The sequence below is a fragment of the Triturus cristatus genome, chromosome 4_1 (genome assembly GCF_964204655.1).
Source record: "Triturus cristatus chromosome 4_1, aTriCri1.1, whole genome shotgun sequence".
NCBI lineage: Eukaryota > Metazoa > Chordata > Amphibia > Caudata > Salamandridae > Triturus > Triturus cristatus.
In genome coordinates, this window is record NC_140585.1 from 44,513,636 (window position 1) to 44,530,018 (window position 16,383).

Here is a 16,383-nt window from a genome sequence, read left to right on the forward strand (position 1 = left end):
TACAGGGTCTCTAAGGGTGGAACAATAGGTGCTGCAGCTCTTAGAGGCCGCCCCTGGTCACAGTGCCCATGGTACCCATGGTACCTTTTACAAGGGGCTTACCTGTGGCCAGAGATGTGCCAATTGTGGGTACAAAGGTACAGCTTTGGGAAAGAACAGAGGCCCTTGGAACCTGATTGACAGGGACCCAGGGCACACCAAGTCAAAGGGCATCATGCGTCAGGCAAAAAGTAGGGGGTAACCATGCAAAAATGGGTACTTTCCTACAAGGAGTATATACATTTCCAGCACAAACCTTTTGAAAAGGCCTTGAATAGATTGCTGACCTCCAGGTCCCTGGTTTTTGCTAAAGAACTCTATGCCCTGGGTGCCCCTCCACTCACTACTCTCAATGGTCTTCAAAAGGGTAGCGAGAGTGACTACATTTTAGTGTCATAGGATCTATCTAAGCTAATGCTTGACCATTATGTCTCAACTCCATTTATTCGCAACCACAACACACTCACTTTAGGATTGGACCTTACACTGATGGGGGAAAAGAGACAGGAGAACCTGGCCCCCTCTTACTCACAAAATGCAGGTGTCCGGATAAAATGGGAAAGGGTGGATAGGGACACATTTCTGGGTACATTTGTGAGTGAGAACAGTGAGGCATTCTCAGTACTTATCTGGGAAGACAGGAAAAAAGAAAACATTGCTATTGCTTTTAGATGTGTTTGTTCTGCAATGGATAAGGGGTTGATGCAGTGTAAAATTTGAACTATAGGCTGGTTCGATCATGCCTGTACAATGGCTCACAAGAAACTGAAACTGGCCCTCCACCAGGCCACGCTCAAAAGTAATATAGTGAATTGTAGAAGAAGCTATAAATCCACCCTGGAGGCCAGGAAATCTGTTCTGAGTAGACGCTTTAGAGGAGCTGTCAAAAGCTGCCATCTTGAAGGACTCTGCACTGATCTGGAAGGTTAATTAGCCTTTCTTTTCATGGCATGAGAAACCCTTTATAGATACGGTTATTCCAGTGGAGGTATAGGTTGCCCACTATAATAGTATATTTAATCTGGATAATAGAGCCGATACCCAAGAGAGTGAAGAGATAGTCTATAGTAATCCGGAGCTACATTCCAACCTTACCGACTATAGAAGTTGAGGGTGTAATTATCGCCTTTAGGCAGAGTGCACCTGATGGTGTCCCCTTAGATCTTTTCAAAGATAACATTGCACTGTGGGACCCGATTCTGACAAATGTTGTTAAAGCTTCCATCAGGGGATATCTTACTGACACGTGGAAGGTAGCGGTTGTGGTCCCCATCTTTAAGAAAGGGGACCGACATGACCCCCTGCTGCTACTGACCTATTTTCCTCTTAGACAGCTCCCTCAAGAACCTTGGCAGGATTTTAGCAAGCATACTGGAAGATTGGCTAGAGGAAACCGCTTCCTTATCCAGAGTCCAACACAGATTTTGGCCCAGGCTGGGGACAGTCGAGCAATGCCTGAATTTCCAGCGGGTCATTGGCAAGTATGTCAGAACAAGCAGAGGTTCCATTCACCTAGTGCTTATGGACCTCTCTTCAGCCTTTGACACAGTCAATTGATCTAAGCTCTGGGAAATAATGGCAAGGATGGAATTGGCCCAGCTATAATTTACTTGTAGCAAAGGATGCACTGGGACTGCTTGGTCAGGGTCAGGTTCGGTATCCTGAAATTATATCCTCAATGGTAGTCAGGCAGGGGTGGGTGATGGCCCCCTTTCTGTTTCTCATTTACATAAATGACCTTGAACCGAGCCTCTGCAAAGCAGGGAAACATCTCCCCAAAGTTAAGTCAAGGGCCTTGCCCATTTAATTATACACTTATGATGCGGTCCTAATTTCAAGAACTGCAAAAGCTACAATGTTTTTTAGACTCTTTTTATAGTTTTATGAGTGCGCTCTACCTACAAACCAATCTCAGTAAATCCTTATATTAAGAGTATTGGTCCCAAAAATTTTAATACCTGAATGTTTCATCTGGATGGTACAGAAATTCAAAAGGTCAAGACTTTCAATTTCTTAGATATCTTGCCTGACAAAAATGTAACTCAGCGCAGTCTATTCTCAAATAGGGTCATCCATTCCCGAACTGCTGTGGGGACTATCCTCACCTTTGCACACCAGCTAGGGCAAAAACCGATGCGCAATATGATTAGCATTTATAAAAGCAAGTGCACTTCCTTAGCTTTGTATGGAGCTGGGGTGTGGGGGTACAAAGGTGTAGGCCCTCTTGGGAAGGTTTAGACAAAGTTCCTTAGAAGTCTCCTTGCTGTTCCACAAGCCACCCCCTTTTTAGGTCTCGCCTGGCATGGGCTGCGCACATGTACAGTCTCGCTGGAGAGATTTAATGATTTGGGGTATTTTCTGTAAAGGGCATTAAGCCCCGCCCCTCTTTTCCATTGGCCGGCGTCACCGTTTATGCTAAACGGGGGCCAGCCATTGGAAAAGAGGAGTTTGTGACGTTTTCGTTCAGCTTTCTGAGCCGTCCCATTTGGACGGGCTCGTCTGCCTTCCTTCTGCCGTGAAAGCTTTCTTATCTTTATGGGGCCATGTGTTTCAAACACATGGCCCCATGAAGACAAGAAAGCTTTCACAATGCGCGAAAGCGGACCGTGCTTGTTATTTAAATTCCTAGTTCCTTCTGCTTTCTCAGCGGCCTGCAATTCTAAATATTACTCTCTGTAAAACAGGAAGCACTGGTGTCTGTTTTTACACACAACGCTTGAATTGCACCACCAACATGCATTTAAAGCGCAAAGCTAGGATAGGAAGAGAGAAAGGAAACCGGATGGCTTAGGAAAGAGGTGTGGCACTTAACTAACCACCCCGCGGAACCAATTGGAGCTTAGCTCTTTTCTGTGTAACTGTTCGGATGTCACAGCTGCGCAATCATGCGTGGTTCATTGAGGCCGCAGGCATCTTCTAGACATGGCTCGCGGGGCTCGAAGGGCTCTAATCTTTGCCTCCCGCTGGCTCAGGTAGGCGCATGCTCTTTATTTGTAATCAGTCCAAAGTTGGCACTTGATTCAGGCCTTATTGATGCTCGCAGACCGCTGGGCTTGGCTGAAAGCTACACTGTGCCTCATATCTAATGCCAGGCCGTGACACAGCACAGGAAGTGGCCTTTCACCACCAAGGCTGCAGATAAGACTTGCAGTCACACCAGAGGGCACTTATATGGGCAAAATTATGAGCCTCGTGTGCTGTATTTTCATATAATGTCCTTTGAAATGGTGTTCAGCAGATAGGTGACTCGGGCTGTGTGGTCATGTGTGTCAAGAATGTTTTCATGCAGTCACCGTGTCACTGAAGTGGTGGATTGTCAACAGCAGTGGCATTGTCTGTAGTTGATGCATCAGTCTACGAGGGGATGATTGACAACCAAGGTCATGTGTAAAATTGTGCACAGTTGACCACTGGGTCTGCTTGTGGACTGTCAGCATTTGTTGAAGACTTTTGCTACACTTAACGCTTCATTCCACGTGTGTACACTGAAAGAACGGAGCGTGGTAATATGTCCAGGATGTGTGGTGTAGAAATTATGCTTCAGTCTGCTTGCGGATTGTCAACAAGGCTGTATTACTGTGTGTGGAAGATATTTGCTAATTTTGATACGTCAGCACACTAGCGAAGGTGCTCTTAGAAGGGGTGAAAAATCAACAAAGCCTCGTAGCAAGTAAACGGTCTTTTAAAGACCTGTGAAGTACTCAGGGGCGGCTGTGTGTCAGCCCGGGAAGCTGTCTCAGCCCGGGCTGCCACACAAGGGGGAGGGGGGGGTGCTTTTGCCCTTTGAGCCCAATGGGTTTTGCGCACCTGGAAGGAAACATTCAGCTTTTCATCCTTCTGGAGAAGATACAATAATAAATCACGAAGATCAGTGATAAACAAATGTTATTAACGGTGCAATGAATTGATAAGATCGTGGATGCAAGCGCATGAAAACAAACATTATTTCCACTGCCCCTGCGACCCCCATCCTCCTCCGTTGCCACCACGGATGCTCCTCTGAACCTCCAGATGGGCGCATGTGCCGGCGCATCTCAAGCCCTCCCCTCCCCCGGCCATTCTACTCTTGGAGTCCACCGCCACAACACTGCTCGGAACTACCCATCTCAAGTCAGTTTGCAGTGTCACAAAGCGACAATCTGGCATTACAAAACCCGCACACAATAAAAAAAGATACATGCAGTTCAGAATAATCTCTCTTCTGGGATGACTGCACAAGGGGATTTGACAAATTACGCATGCATATTCATTCAGTTCGAAACCAGGGCTGCTGTGCAAATTTGTTTTATGTGTAAGAACTAGAGCACATCCGTGATCTACCTAAACGGGTCCGCGCTCCAGCTTTTAAGCAAGAAGGATGGTGGCGGGGGTGCATTTGGGCAGTCGGATGTCACTCACAGAAGTGATAGGGAACCTTGGATTGTAAGGCTGTGAGAGGAACGAGAAGAAAGATTCGGGAACCCATGGCAGAGACAAAGATCATTACTGCAGTCTCTTTTTGGACAGAATTTACGGGGCATTCACCACTATCCATGGCAGCGCTGAATTTCTCATGCCAATAATTCAATTCCTGCTATTCTCACAACTAAATTGTTTACATTCTGAAGCTAGGCTTCTAAATAGTAGAAATCTCCCCTATACATGTTAAGTAGCTCATTAATAGCTCCCCAGCAGTAATGGGTAATTAGCTTAGTCAATACTTAAACCTTGCTTTGATGGGTATTAGCTATTTAGCAGATTCCAAACATAACCTTCAAAAGTAAGCATTGGAAAAGACAATGGGCCCGATTCACAGAACTAACTTAAGACAAAATCCTAAACTTACTACTTTTGGTATTCACAGAAGTTAGGATTTTGTCTTAAGTTTGTCTTAAGACAAACTTAAGACAGACTTAAGACTGACTTAAGACAGACTTAAGACAGACTTAAGACAGACTTAAGACTGACTTAAGACTGACTTAAGACAGACTTAAGACAGACTTAAGACAGATTTAGGTTAGGATTTTGTCTTAAGTCTGTCTTAAGTCAGTCTTAAGTCAGTCTTAAGACAGTCTTAAGTCAGTCTTAAGTCTGTCTTAAGTCTGTCTTAAGTCTATCTTAAGTCAGTCTTAAGTCTGTCTTAAGTTTGTCTTAAGACAAATTTAAGACAAAATCCTAACTTCTGTGAATACCAAAAGTAGTAAGTTTAGGATTTTGTCTTAAGTTAGTTCTGTGAATCGGCCCCATTATGTCTGGACTTTGTGACTTGTTAACAGTGCCAATGCGTTTGCTGAAGCTGTGCAGCAAAGGAAACAAGCATTGAAAATGCAATAGGTCTCGCCTTTTATTAAGTTAAAGCCATTTGCTTTGCTATACAATACCATTAGCAAAGCAAATGGTTTTAACTTAATCAAAGGCGAGACCTATTGCATTTTCAATGCTTGTTTTATGTGCCATTCTGAGGTGGCTGTGTACTCCCTGGAGGACAAGATTAAGTTGGCCCCTTTGTTGCTTTGGGTCAGAATTTGGGGTAAAAAGGGGGCTTCACAGTCAAAAGATGATCTGGAAGATGGTCTCTCCTTGGATCATGCTTTGGTGGTCTCCTAGATTAATTATGTTAGAGAAGGGTTTATGGGCCTGAGTTTTGCACAACTATATTGCAACCAGAGAAATATTAAACCAAATATGATGGCCTTGGTGAAGGAGGCATTCAGGGAAAAACAGCATAGGCTCCGCCAGGCAGACTTTGACAAACTAAGTAGTAGTGGAAACTATAACTATTAAAACATCACTGGGTTTTGAATTTTATTTGATCTCAATTTCTGATGCAAAAATTAGGTTTTTGCTTATCAGGTTTTGTCTTAATCTTCTTTATTAGTGACCTTTCCCAAAGATGTTGATCGGCCATACTGCCCTTGTCATGATTTATCAAAGCAAAGCACTATGCACTTTACTCTATTTTGTCACTTAAATTCTCATCCCCGGAAGCGCTTCCTAAAACTAATTCTTTGCTCATCCAATATTAAATCATAAGTAGAAGCGTTGCTTTGCTTGCAAAGGCTGTGTGCAATGGATCTTTGTGGAGCTAAACTTTATTTGTTGTGCATTTAGGATCTATATGGGGCTGTTGGATGAATGTTTCTGCTATATGAACTTTGGTGACCCTATGAATTGGAATTGACCCGCTTTCAATTACGTTTTTACTGTTCTTTAATGTAGTTTTATGATTGTACTGTTTTATTCTTGAGATATGGCTTGAGATTAGCTGAATAACAATCTTTTGACTGACTACGCATATATATGTCATTCATTTAATGTTAAACATTTTTCCCGTAGTTAAATATATATGTGTGTGTGGGGTGTTCTATTTTAAGTCACTGCCTCTATTATTTTCTATAGGAAGGCATTGCAGTATGATTGGTTGGTCATGTGGTATGCTGGACTTATTGCTCCTTTTTGGCAGTATAAATTTACTTTCATAAATTTGCCCCCCCCCCCCCTCCCTTGACATGTAGGTCTACACTTCTGCATGAATTTACACTTGCAAATGGTGAACAGCCAAAAGTACTAAGGGGCATATCAACAACAACCGGCGATAATTATCTCTAAGCGCACTTAGCGCTAGGATAATTATCGCCGGCTAGCGTGAATTTTTATCGCTGAGATAGCGTGCTATTAGCAACGCTTATCTCAATAGCGATAAAAATCCTCACGCTAACAGGCTAACGTGAGATTATCGCTGGAAACCCAGCGATAATCTCACGTTACCTTGTTGATAGGGACAGGCAAACTTAGCCATGATATCCTCCTTCCATAGGATATCATGGCTAACTCTGAAAAATACCAGACGTAAAAAAGCAGCGTTAACCGCGGTTAGCGCTGCTTTTGTTGTCTCTAACAGGGTTAGCGACATTCTTGATAATAGGAGAAATGTCGCTTAGCGACATTTCTCCTATTATTTTACTGTGGAACGCCCCCTTTGCATCTCATTAGAGATGCAAGGGGAAGCGTAGAATAAAAGGGTGCTAACATGCAAATTTTCATGTTAGCACCCTGTTGTTGATAGGGCGCTAGTTTTATCTCTCCTTTTTTGGCTTTTAAAGCCAAAAAAGCAGAGATAAAGCCCTTGTTGATATGCCCCTAAATTACTTTAAACTGTAAGAGTAATCCGGTGCACCTTACTCCACTATTCTGTTTAAGCCCCTGTGCTTTTGTCTAAGTACAGATTCGTAGGTAGCACTGATGGGTTTGAAGTACAGTTCAGGAGCCAACAGGCTGGAAAATTTGAACAACTGATTTGTGGGATTATATTGCAGCAAATACTAAGGTGTACTTAGTAATTCTGTTGTCGACAGAGAAGGCATTAGCTGGACATGGAATTTAGAAGGCATTAACCAGACATATAATTTAGGAGGCTGGTAATTTTGATGAACATCCCTTAGTAGCGAGTTTCCTGTCTAAACCCATAGGACAGTATACATGTTGATGTTTCCTTGTGAAAGGATGTAGGTTGACTGGTCATAAGACCTCAGTTATGATTAGGGGACGCAGGTGTGTATCTTTGAGCGTCAGTTAGTTGAGTCTTCATTTAGAGATCCCATCTTTTTCTTTACCCATATCAGTGTCCCTTTCAGTTCTCTGCAAAGCATCGTCCAAATTATTTTGAAAGAGGTTTTTAAAAAAACACATCTAATGACATGGCCTATACATCACAGCTGAAACTCTTGACTTATAATTGATGGGGATTACTTTTATCTTTACAAATGTGCTTAAAAGTCAGCAACCTCCAGGTTATGGGTTAATGGCATGCTTAGATGATTATCACATTTGAAGGAGACTTAAAAAGTCTTGAATAAGCCTTGACTTGAAGAACAACTCATGCATCTAATCAGAAAACATCTAAGCTCTTTTGCTACCTAGTTTTGTCTCGAGTCTGGATCATTCTGAGGAACCTGTTAATGCTGTAAAAACTGAAGGGCTGAACTTCCTCTACAATGAACAATATAGTGGTAGTGAGGATCCTGGCACGTTTCACCTTTTGGTTCTGCCTGAAAAACCACACAAACTCCCTCCTCATGATCAAGCAGCTTCCTCCTGCTCATTCGAAAATCAGTCAAGCAGATCTGATTAACTCTTTCAATAAGTCAATTTATACTTCTTTTACAGGGTTCTAGTGACCTTCCATCTGTTTTGTGGCAGCTGGAGTATTTTTTCATGCCTTTCCTTCTTGATTTTTCTCTTTTATTTGATTTTTTTCTTGTGTAATAATGGTCTACTGTTTTTTGCCCCTTTCCCCATTTCTTTACACTTTTCATGAGCCTTTTCTAGTTCACCTTTTGCTTTTCTTTGTGTGACACGTCAGTGCCACAGTCAATTTAGAAGCTGTAGACAGTCAGACTTTCGACAGCAGTGGAGAGTGACAGCAGTGGAGAGTGACAGCAGTGGAGAGTGACAGCATGTCGCTGGCATCAATGACGAATCGAAGCCTTTGCTGGGAAATTTGCAGATGGTATGTGCGACACAGAAGAGACAAACCCCGACATTGGAAAAGACACATTTCCGAAAGACAGGAACAAAACACAGACTCGGCAAATCAGTCACGTACAAGAAGACCTAAAAACGTTTCAACATCAGATAACAAAAAGCACCTGCAGAAGACAGCTACTTGGAAAACATTTTGCTCAGTTTCCACCTGGAAGTGGTTTGAGGTTATTTTTCCTAGGGCTGGTCGAAGGGTTGGTGCGACCATTCCTTCTTTGAGGGGACAAGTGTTTGTCTTTGCCTCGCCCTGTAAGCTATTCCCGGTTCAATGTAAAAGACAATCATAGCCATTTTATCTCATGATCCTGGAAGAAAAAATCATAGAAATGGTTGGATAATGCCAGCGGGCACTTTTCTGTGTGTAGCTATCTTCTCTCTCTGTGAATCTTGCATAGCATTGATTTGGCAGAATGTGTTGTTTTCAATAGGGAAATTGTTCAAGTGGAAACATTGTCACTCATTTTAAATAAAAATCTGTTAAACAGAGCAAGCGTTCAGATGACGGCTGATTCACAAATGACATGCTGTGAAGACTCTGACTAGAGTTGTGGCTAGTGGTGCTGTTACTGATGTTGGATTGAGTTATGGGTAAAAACAAGCCCCCCTGACTATACACAGATAAACCACAGTCTAAAGATCAAAAGTATGAAGTATTAATATCCATACATCAACTTACTCTACAGAAGATTGACACTGAAATGTTAGGAATATTTCAATAAACCTGTGAGTCTGCAAATCATCCAAAGCTAGAGATGTTAATAAATGAGCACTACCAACGGCGGACTGAGGTCACCGCACATCGCTGTCCAGTTTCCTCCTTATTTTAAGGATTAGTGCACAACGAGCCCTGCACCCACCATCGTTAGGTGCGACTGCAAACACAGAATCACAACAGAAAATGAGTCCGGCAAGGTATGAGGCCTATGACTTCAGTGGATATCACATCCACGGATCATTGACAATTAGCCCTGATGAAGTGCAAGCAATCAATCTGACCAAAACGCGTTGGCTGGACGATGCTATTTTGTACGTCTGGAACAAAATTGATGATGAAATTGGATACCTTGCCGGACTCATTATCTTGATAGTAGCGAACAAATTACTATCATCGGTGCACCATACCATACATTTTCTAAAGCTAGAGACTTTGTACTTATTCGTTTTACATTCTTGTGTAGTATGCCTGTACTTGTGTGATTATAGAATGTGTTCCAAGGTGACTTATAGCTTAAGATCTCCTTCTTTGAGGTTTAATTCAAGATTAGCATCTACTATTGCTTTATTGGTTTGTTTACAGGATAGTGGGTAACGTGTGCCCCTCTAAATCTTAGTCTAGCTCAGTAGTAGAACAATAAACAATTTTCATTGTTACCAAGATATGAGCATGTCTCGACATATTTCATCCAGCTTTGTTTCTGTGGTCTTCCTCAGGAGGATGGGCTCTCTACTGTTGTATTGTGATGAACAAATTCAGAGAGCAGAACTTGCAGGTGTGTATTGTACGGAAGTTCTCCAACTATTTATCTTTGGTAGAAAGTGACCACTTGCTTATAATGTGCCCCCGTTACTATTATTTCACTATAAATAATTTCTTCTTTTTCTAAGCTTCTTTTCTTGTTACCTAAATCGTTCAGATACATCAGTGCAGCCACTTCAGACATACTACCTGTGAAATATTTTGTGTATGCAATTGACAGACACAGACACCACACCATCTTGTTACATCTACTAGTAACCAATATGCCAGTTTTTTCTAGCACTGCATTCAAGCACATGTATGACACAAGCAACCCCAAATGTAATACAGCAATACAAAAAAAGACGAGAGGTAGAACAGTTAACGTTCATGAAGTCAGTTTTTTTCTTTTGGTAAATAAAATTACATAAATACATTTTTTTCTTCTCAAAATCGCTCACATCTTTAGCATGGACATTGAAAAATAACACAGACTTTATTATGCAAAATGCAAATAGAACATCATGATGCTACATAGGAAATGGTGTGGGTCTTCCCATACAGGGCGAGTGCCCAACTGCGTGGGTGGCACGTGGGAGTATTCTACAAGAGAAGGGGTTTGATTATTTAATAACAGGACTCTTCGGATAGCCATCTGTGTATACAGATTCTCTCTTAATACATTGTGTGTGTTTCCCAAACTGCAGGCACAAAGACAAGTAACATTGGGATAGTGGGACTTTGATATCCTGCATGAGAGACACTGGATATGGACATCCTAAAAAAGCGCCGAGGTCTAAAGGGGGAAGTACTGAAAGGCAGTACAGGAATCTGTATATCACTGGCTTTCGGCAAAACTCAGGTGGGAAATCACCCGCCAAAATCTGTAAATTACATCTTTGTAGTTTCAGTGCAACATATTCATTTTTTGGTGAAAGATGGCACTGGAAGCCGCACTATCACTTATATATATATATATATGTGTGTGTATCAATATATATATATAGATAGGTATAGATATCAAGCACTTTAGTATACTTTGTTAAAGGTCAGAACCATATTTTTTAAGTAATGTCATCAAATTGGTAGATTCCGATTTCAAAGAAAAGGTGCAGTGCAGGACATTGGCAAGAGGTTGCAGAAAAGTGGACTCTGTGCTTAGGACTTATGAATCAATTGAAAGAAACCCATGTCAAACTCTTTCCCAGGCAAACAGAGATTTACAGACACTTGGCACAGAAGGGATAAGCTGGAAAGGGTTGGTCTCATTAATGAAGGCACCTTCAGACGATGGAGCCTAGAATGCAGGCTTATAAAAGGCCTGAGCCTTGACAGAGATATAAAAACATGTTAAAGTATCTCCCAGATGAGCAGAGAACTGCACGCATGGCATTAAAGGGCCAGGAGAATTTCACCATTACTGCTAAAGGCACCTCGGGATGAATGAGCTCAGATTGCAGGATGGAGACCCAGGCTGAGTCTGGGGGAATTTTAAGAAACTAATATTAAACTTTCTTCAAAATCGTGCACACTTGACACTGAAGAGCAGGATAGTTTCACTAACGTTGCTGAAGGCATTGGCAAGCGATGGGGCTCAGAATGCAGAAAGGAGACGTGTCTGACAAAGTGATGCATGGAACAACTTATTACGGCCATTGAAAAGTTCCCCATTAACCATGGCTATGCATTAACCAACTTTTCTTGTTTGGAATATTTGTGGAGTAGCCTCCAGGACCGATTACACCAGAGATGAGTTGTGGAATTGTGGTAAACAAAAATCTTCTTTACCGGACTGAATTTCATACGGGATCTTGAAATAAAATAAAATAGCTCAGAATAACAAGAGGCAGAATCCGTGGTATAAGAGTTTCTAAATGGGCTTTATTCCATCAAAAAAATGGCCGACTCGAGTCGCGGCCTTCAGGTTCCGTCACCACGAGGGTTCAGGAAGTGAAGTACAATAATTTATTGACAGACATGCATTTTTATAATAAGTACATTACAATGAAACGAATGTAGAAGGCGTAACATTTGATAAGAAAAGTGATAAAACAGGTACGTAATCGAAACTAGGCGTAATAAGGAATAAAAGAAACATGATTGGTTAGGATTATCAGACATAGGTGGATCTATAAGATAATACTTGGCATAGATGCGCGCGCAGCAGCATGACGTGTGATTGACGTGCAACTAGGGGGTGAAGGGGACTTGACATTTAGCTCTACATGTGGAGACGAGAAGTCTGGGGGGTCAAGTCAACCTAATCCCAAATCATATCTAACATCCTATGTTTAAAGAACTATGTTATCCACAAGGAAGGACTCTCGGACAGAATCTAGTCTATACTGACTGTGTGCGTGCACAAACGCCTAAGTGTCTATATGAGATGCGAGGGGCAGAAAACTTTCCATGGCAGCAGGGCTATGAATCATTTGCAGGAGGACGGAAAGGCCGAGTCCTTTGCTTGTGAGCTAAAGGAAATGTTTACCTAAATCACTAGACAGGAATGCATCGGCTGAAGAGCAAAATAGATAATTCGAAGGTGAAATACAGCTTCTTGGCAGGCAGGCGAAAACTGGCCGAGGCAGGCACCGTTAGCTGCACAGGGAGTAGGGCAAAGTTCATGGATACAGATGCGAGCTCAAGCTGAAGCTGTCAAAGACAGAGAGCAGGGAAAGGCTTTGAGAACAGAATCGGGCCTACTTGCCTGAACTGAAAAAAATGGAGTAACTTAGCCATATAAAGTCGGTGGCCTTTCATACTTAGGAATCGAATATCCAGCCCATCGATGGCGGATCTGACAGAGAACATGTCGACGGTAGACACACATATGTTTGCGTCTTAGAAACCGGAACTAGAGGGAACATACATGTACTTGTAACATGCATATAGAACCGTTGGGGTCCAAGATAGGGGACATAACTGATCAGGAAAATCCACATTTCCACATTCCCTCCTTGTCCCCTACTTGCCCTTCAAGAGATATCAATCTTCATCATTCCATCGATTTGCTCATGGAGCATCATTTCTTCTTCCTTCTTCTTCCGGCATTTTGAACGAGAACTGTGATATGGAATGCATGATGTGGCACACAGACCACAAATCGCTGGTCCACATTGTAGGCATAAACAACAACTGAAGAGCATAAGAAGGCCAATACCTAGGAAGGATAGAACTCTCCATCCCCAGGCTGATATCACACTCCAAAACCACCCGGACCACGTCCAAGTGCCTGGATTTTCGTGTATCTGGCTTACAATCTTATGAAGGCGTGTTATAGCTTGATATACAGATGGCGAATTTTCTGGTATGAATATGCAGCAGCTGGATCCGATGACCCTGCAAGCTCCGCCCCTATCGGCCAGGATGACGTCAAGGACAAGACGATTCTGGAGAACAACAATTCTCATCACTGATTGTTCCTCTGTCAGATTGCCTAGGGCGGCTATAGTCTCATTTACTACAGCTTCAAGAGTCTTGGTGAGTCTACGTATCAGCTTACTATTTGATATTGTACCTATATAGGGAAAGATACCTTTATTGAAATCTGCATACTTGTCCCATGCCGTCTCAGTATAATCGACAACTGGGAGATCTCTTCGCTCTCTATTGTGTACTAAATGAACATTTCGATAATAATCAGGGGGAGCTAGAAAAACAGGTGGCAGAAGGAATGCTATGTAACAGGTACCATCCCAATCTAGAGGCAAACGCATATATGCAGTCTGACCACATATAAAGTAAGAATGGCGAGAAGCTCTAAATGAAGATTTACCTTGATCACTATATTCTACTGTAGTAACGCATTGGCTATGGCCCATGTGTATGGAACCAACTTTTCTCACACATAATTCACCCTTAACTGGAAATACTGACATAGTGGGCAGAATTAGTTCAACTTCGGATTTGACATTCAAAATCATAAGATTAGGCGTAAAATTACCTAATTTATACACTTCATTTTCTAAATCAGTTCCTGTTCTACTGGGGTGACCCTCCTTATTAGGGTGACAGACTTCGAATAAAACTAGATTCAGATTTCCCCATATCCAATGTTGTTGATAAACTGCTGTGTCTGGGTCTATGGAATTTAATAAACTAAACCATGCTCCACAGGAGCCATTGTGTGTGAACGGATGTGGAAAGAAAGGCAGAACTCCTTTGTTATTCTGATAGGGAGGGAGTCGGCCACACACCCAACAATTGGTGGCATTACTAGTCTGATGGGAATGATGTAACATACTAATGAATGTGTTATTGCGCAGCGCAAGTCTATAGGACAACTCATGTGGGGGGAATTCACTAAAAGAATGTTCATCAGTTATATTGAAAGCACGTTTAGAAACAGGATAATACATATGCAACAATATACTTGCAGTAACTAAAAAACTCAAGAAAAACAAAATTAATAAAGTCACAATACAGTGGTTACGCAGTAATTTACAATAAGCATGTCGTTTCATTATGATTCTGGACTCTACATGATTCAGACCTAAGGGATACATGTCGGGACAGATTCAACCGCTTCACCTTGGAGAGGACTTAAACAATCAAATCGTCCGACAGTTTAGATCTGGACCTGAGTTTCTGCTTGTAAAGTTCGGTGCTACTGGCCTCAGCCAAAGGTAGCTTTGAGTCAATGGGGGAAGACACACGGGGAGTACTGTTTGTGTCAGGAGGAAGTCCATGAAATTTCTTTATATGGCTGGAATGCACCCAGCCTTTTCTCCCTTCGATCTTCACAGCTGTTCTGGTCGTCAGCAGGACCAACTTAGGACGCCTCCACCTTGGCTCCAGTTGGGTTTTCCGATCAAAATTCCTGACGAGAACATAATCGCCGGGAATTACATCATGAGGTTTCACCTCGGTGTTGTCGGGAAAAGCTGCGACTACCTGTGAACGACAAGATTGTAGTGCAGACATCAAGGAAGCCAGGTAATCTGTCAGCATATTACAATCAACATCAGTTATTTTACGGGGTATAGGCGTCCCCCACATATTCGGTGGTCTACCAAAGATCACCTCATAAGGGGATAGCCCTGTTCGAGAGTGTGCTACCATCCTCATGAAAAATAGCGCAACTGGTAAAGCTACTATCCAGTCCACACCTTTCTCCTGACATATCTTAGACAGTCTGATTTTTAAAAGTTGATTATGTCGTTCCACGAGACCTGCTGCCTCGGGGTGTCGGACACAGTGGAATTTCCACTGATATCCCAACAAAAGAGAGACATGTTTCATTAATTCGGATGAGAAAGGCTGGCCGTTATCTGAATATACAACACGTGGTAAACCGTACCGTGGGAAGAATTCTCGAACTAGCTGCTTGGCAGTAGTCGGGGCAGTGTAATCTGATACGGGATACGCCTCTGTCCAACGGGAGAGAGCGCAGACAACTACGAGAACATATTTGAATCCTCGACAACGTTCCATCTGAATATAATCCATCTGGAGGACTTCAAAAGGATGGTCAGGAGGCTGAAATCCACCCTGCTCTACGGGAACACTCTTTCCTGGATTAAACTGACAACATATCATACAGGTACGAACCTTTTGTTTAGCTGCTGCTCGTAAATGTTTGTTGAACCAAATGTGCTGAATGCTGTCTAGCATAGCCTTCTCTCCTAAATGTGCTGGACTGTGAACTGTAGCTATAATGGCTTGAACCATGGAATCAGGGAGAAACCATACAGATTTCTCCTTCGTCATCCATCCTTGATCTGTCTGGATCCCTCCTAGTTCAGTCCACTTCTTTATTTCTTCTGCTGTGGCATGTGTCTGTATATCAATTACGTCAAGTGCGGGATCCTTAATTGTCATACACTGTGTTGGTGTCTGAACTATTGGCTTTGTCATGTCTAATGTGCGATTCTGAGCAGTCTGTTTAGCTGTTCTGTCAGCTAAATCATTGCCTTGAGAAATGATATCAGTAACCTTCGTGTGTGCTTTACATTTCATAATCGATATAGCAGTGGGTAGATGTATTGCGTTTAACAAAGCATGAATGAGGGGTCCGTGCTGAATGTGGGCACCATGGGAAGTTAAATAACCTCTCTCTCGCCACAACACGCCGAAGTCGTGTACAACTCCGAATGCATAACGTGAGTCAGTGTATACATTAACTTTCTTATTTGTGGCTTGAATACAGGCTTGTGTTAGAGCAATAAGTTCTGCTGCTTGGGCGGACAAAGTATCTATACAATTTGTCTCAATAACTTCAGTGTCTGTTGTGACTGCATACGCGGCCACTAAATCTCCTGTACTTGTTCTCATGCACGATCCGTCTACATACAACGTCAGGTCTGGATCTAACAACGGAACGTCTGTCAAGTCTTGTCTAGGTTTCGTCTTTATTTCAATGATTTCAA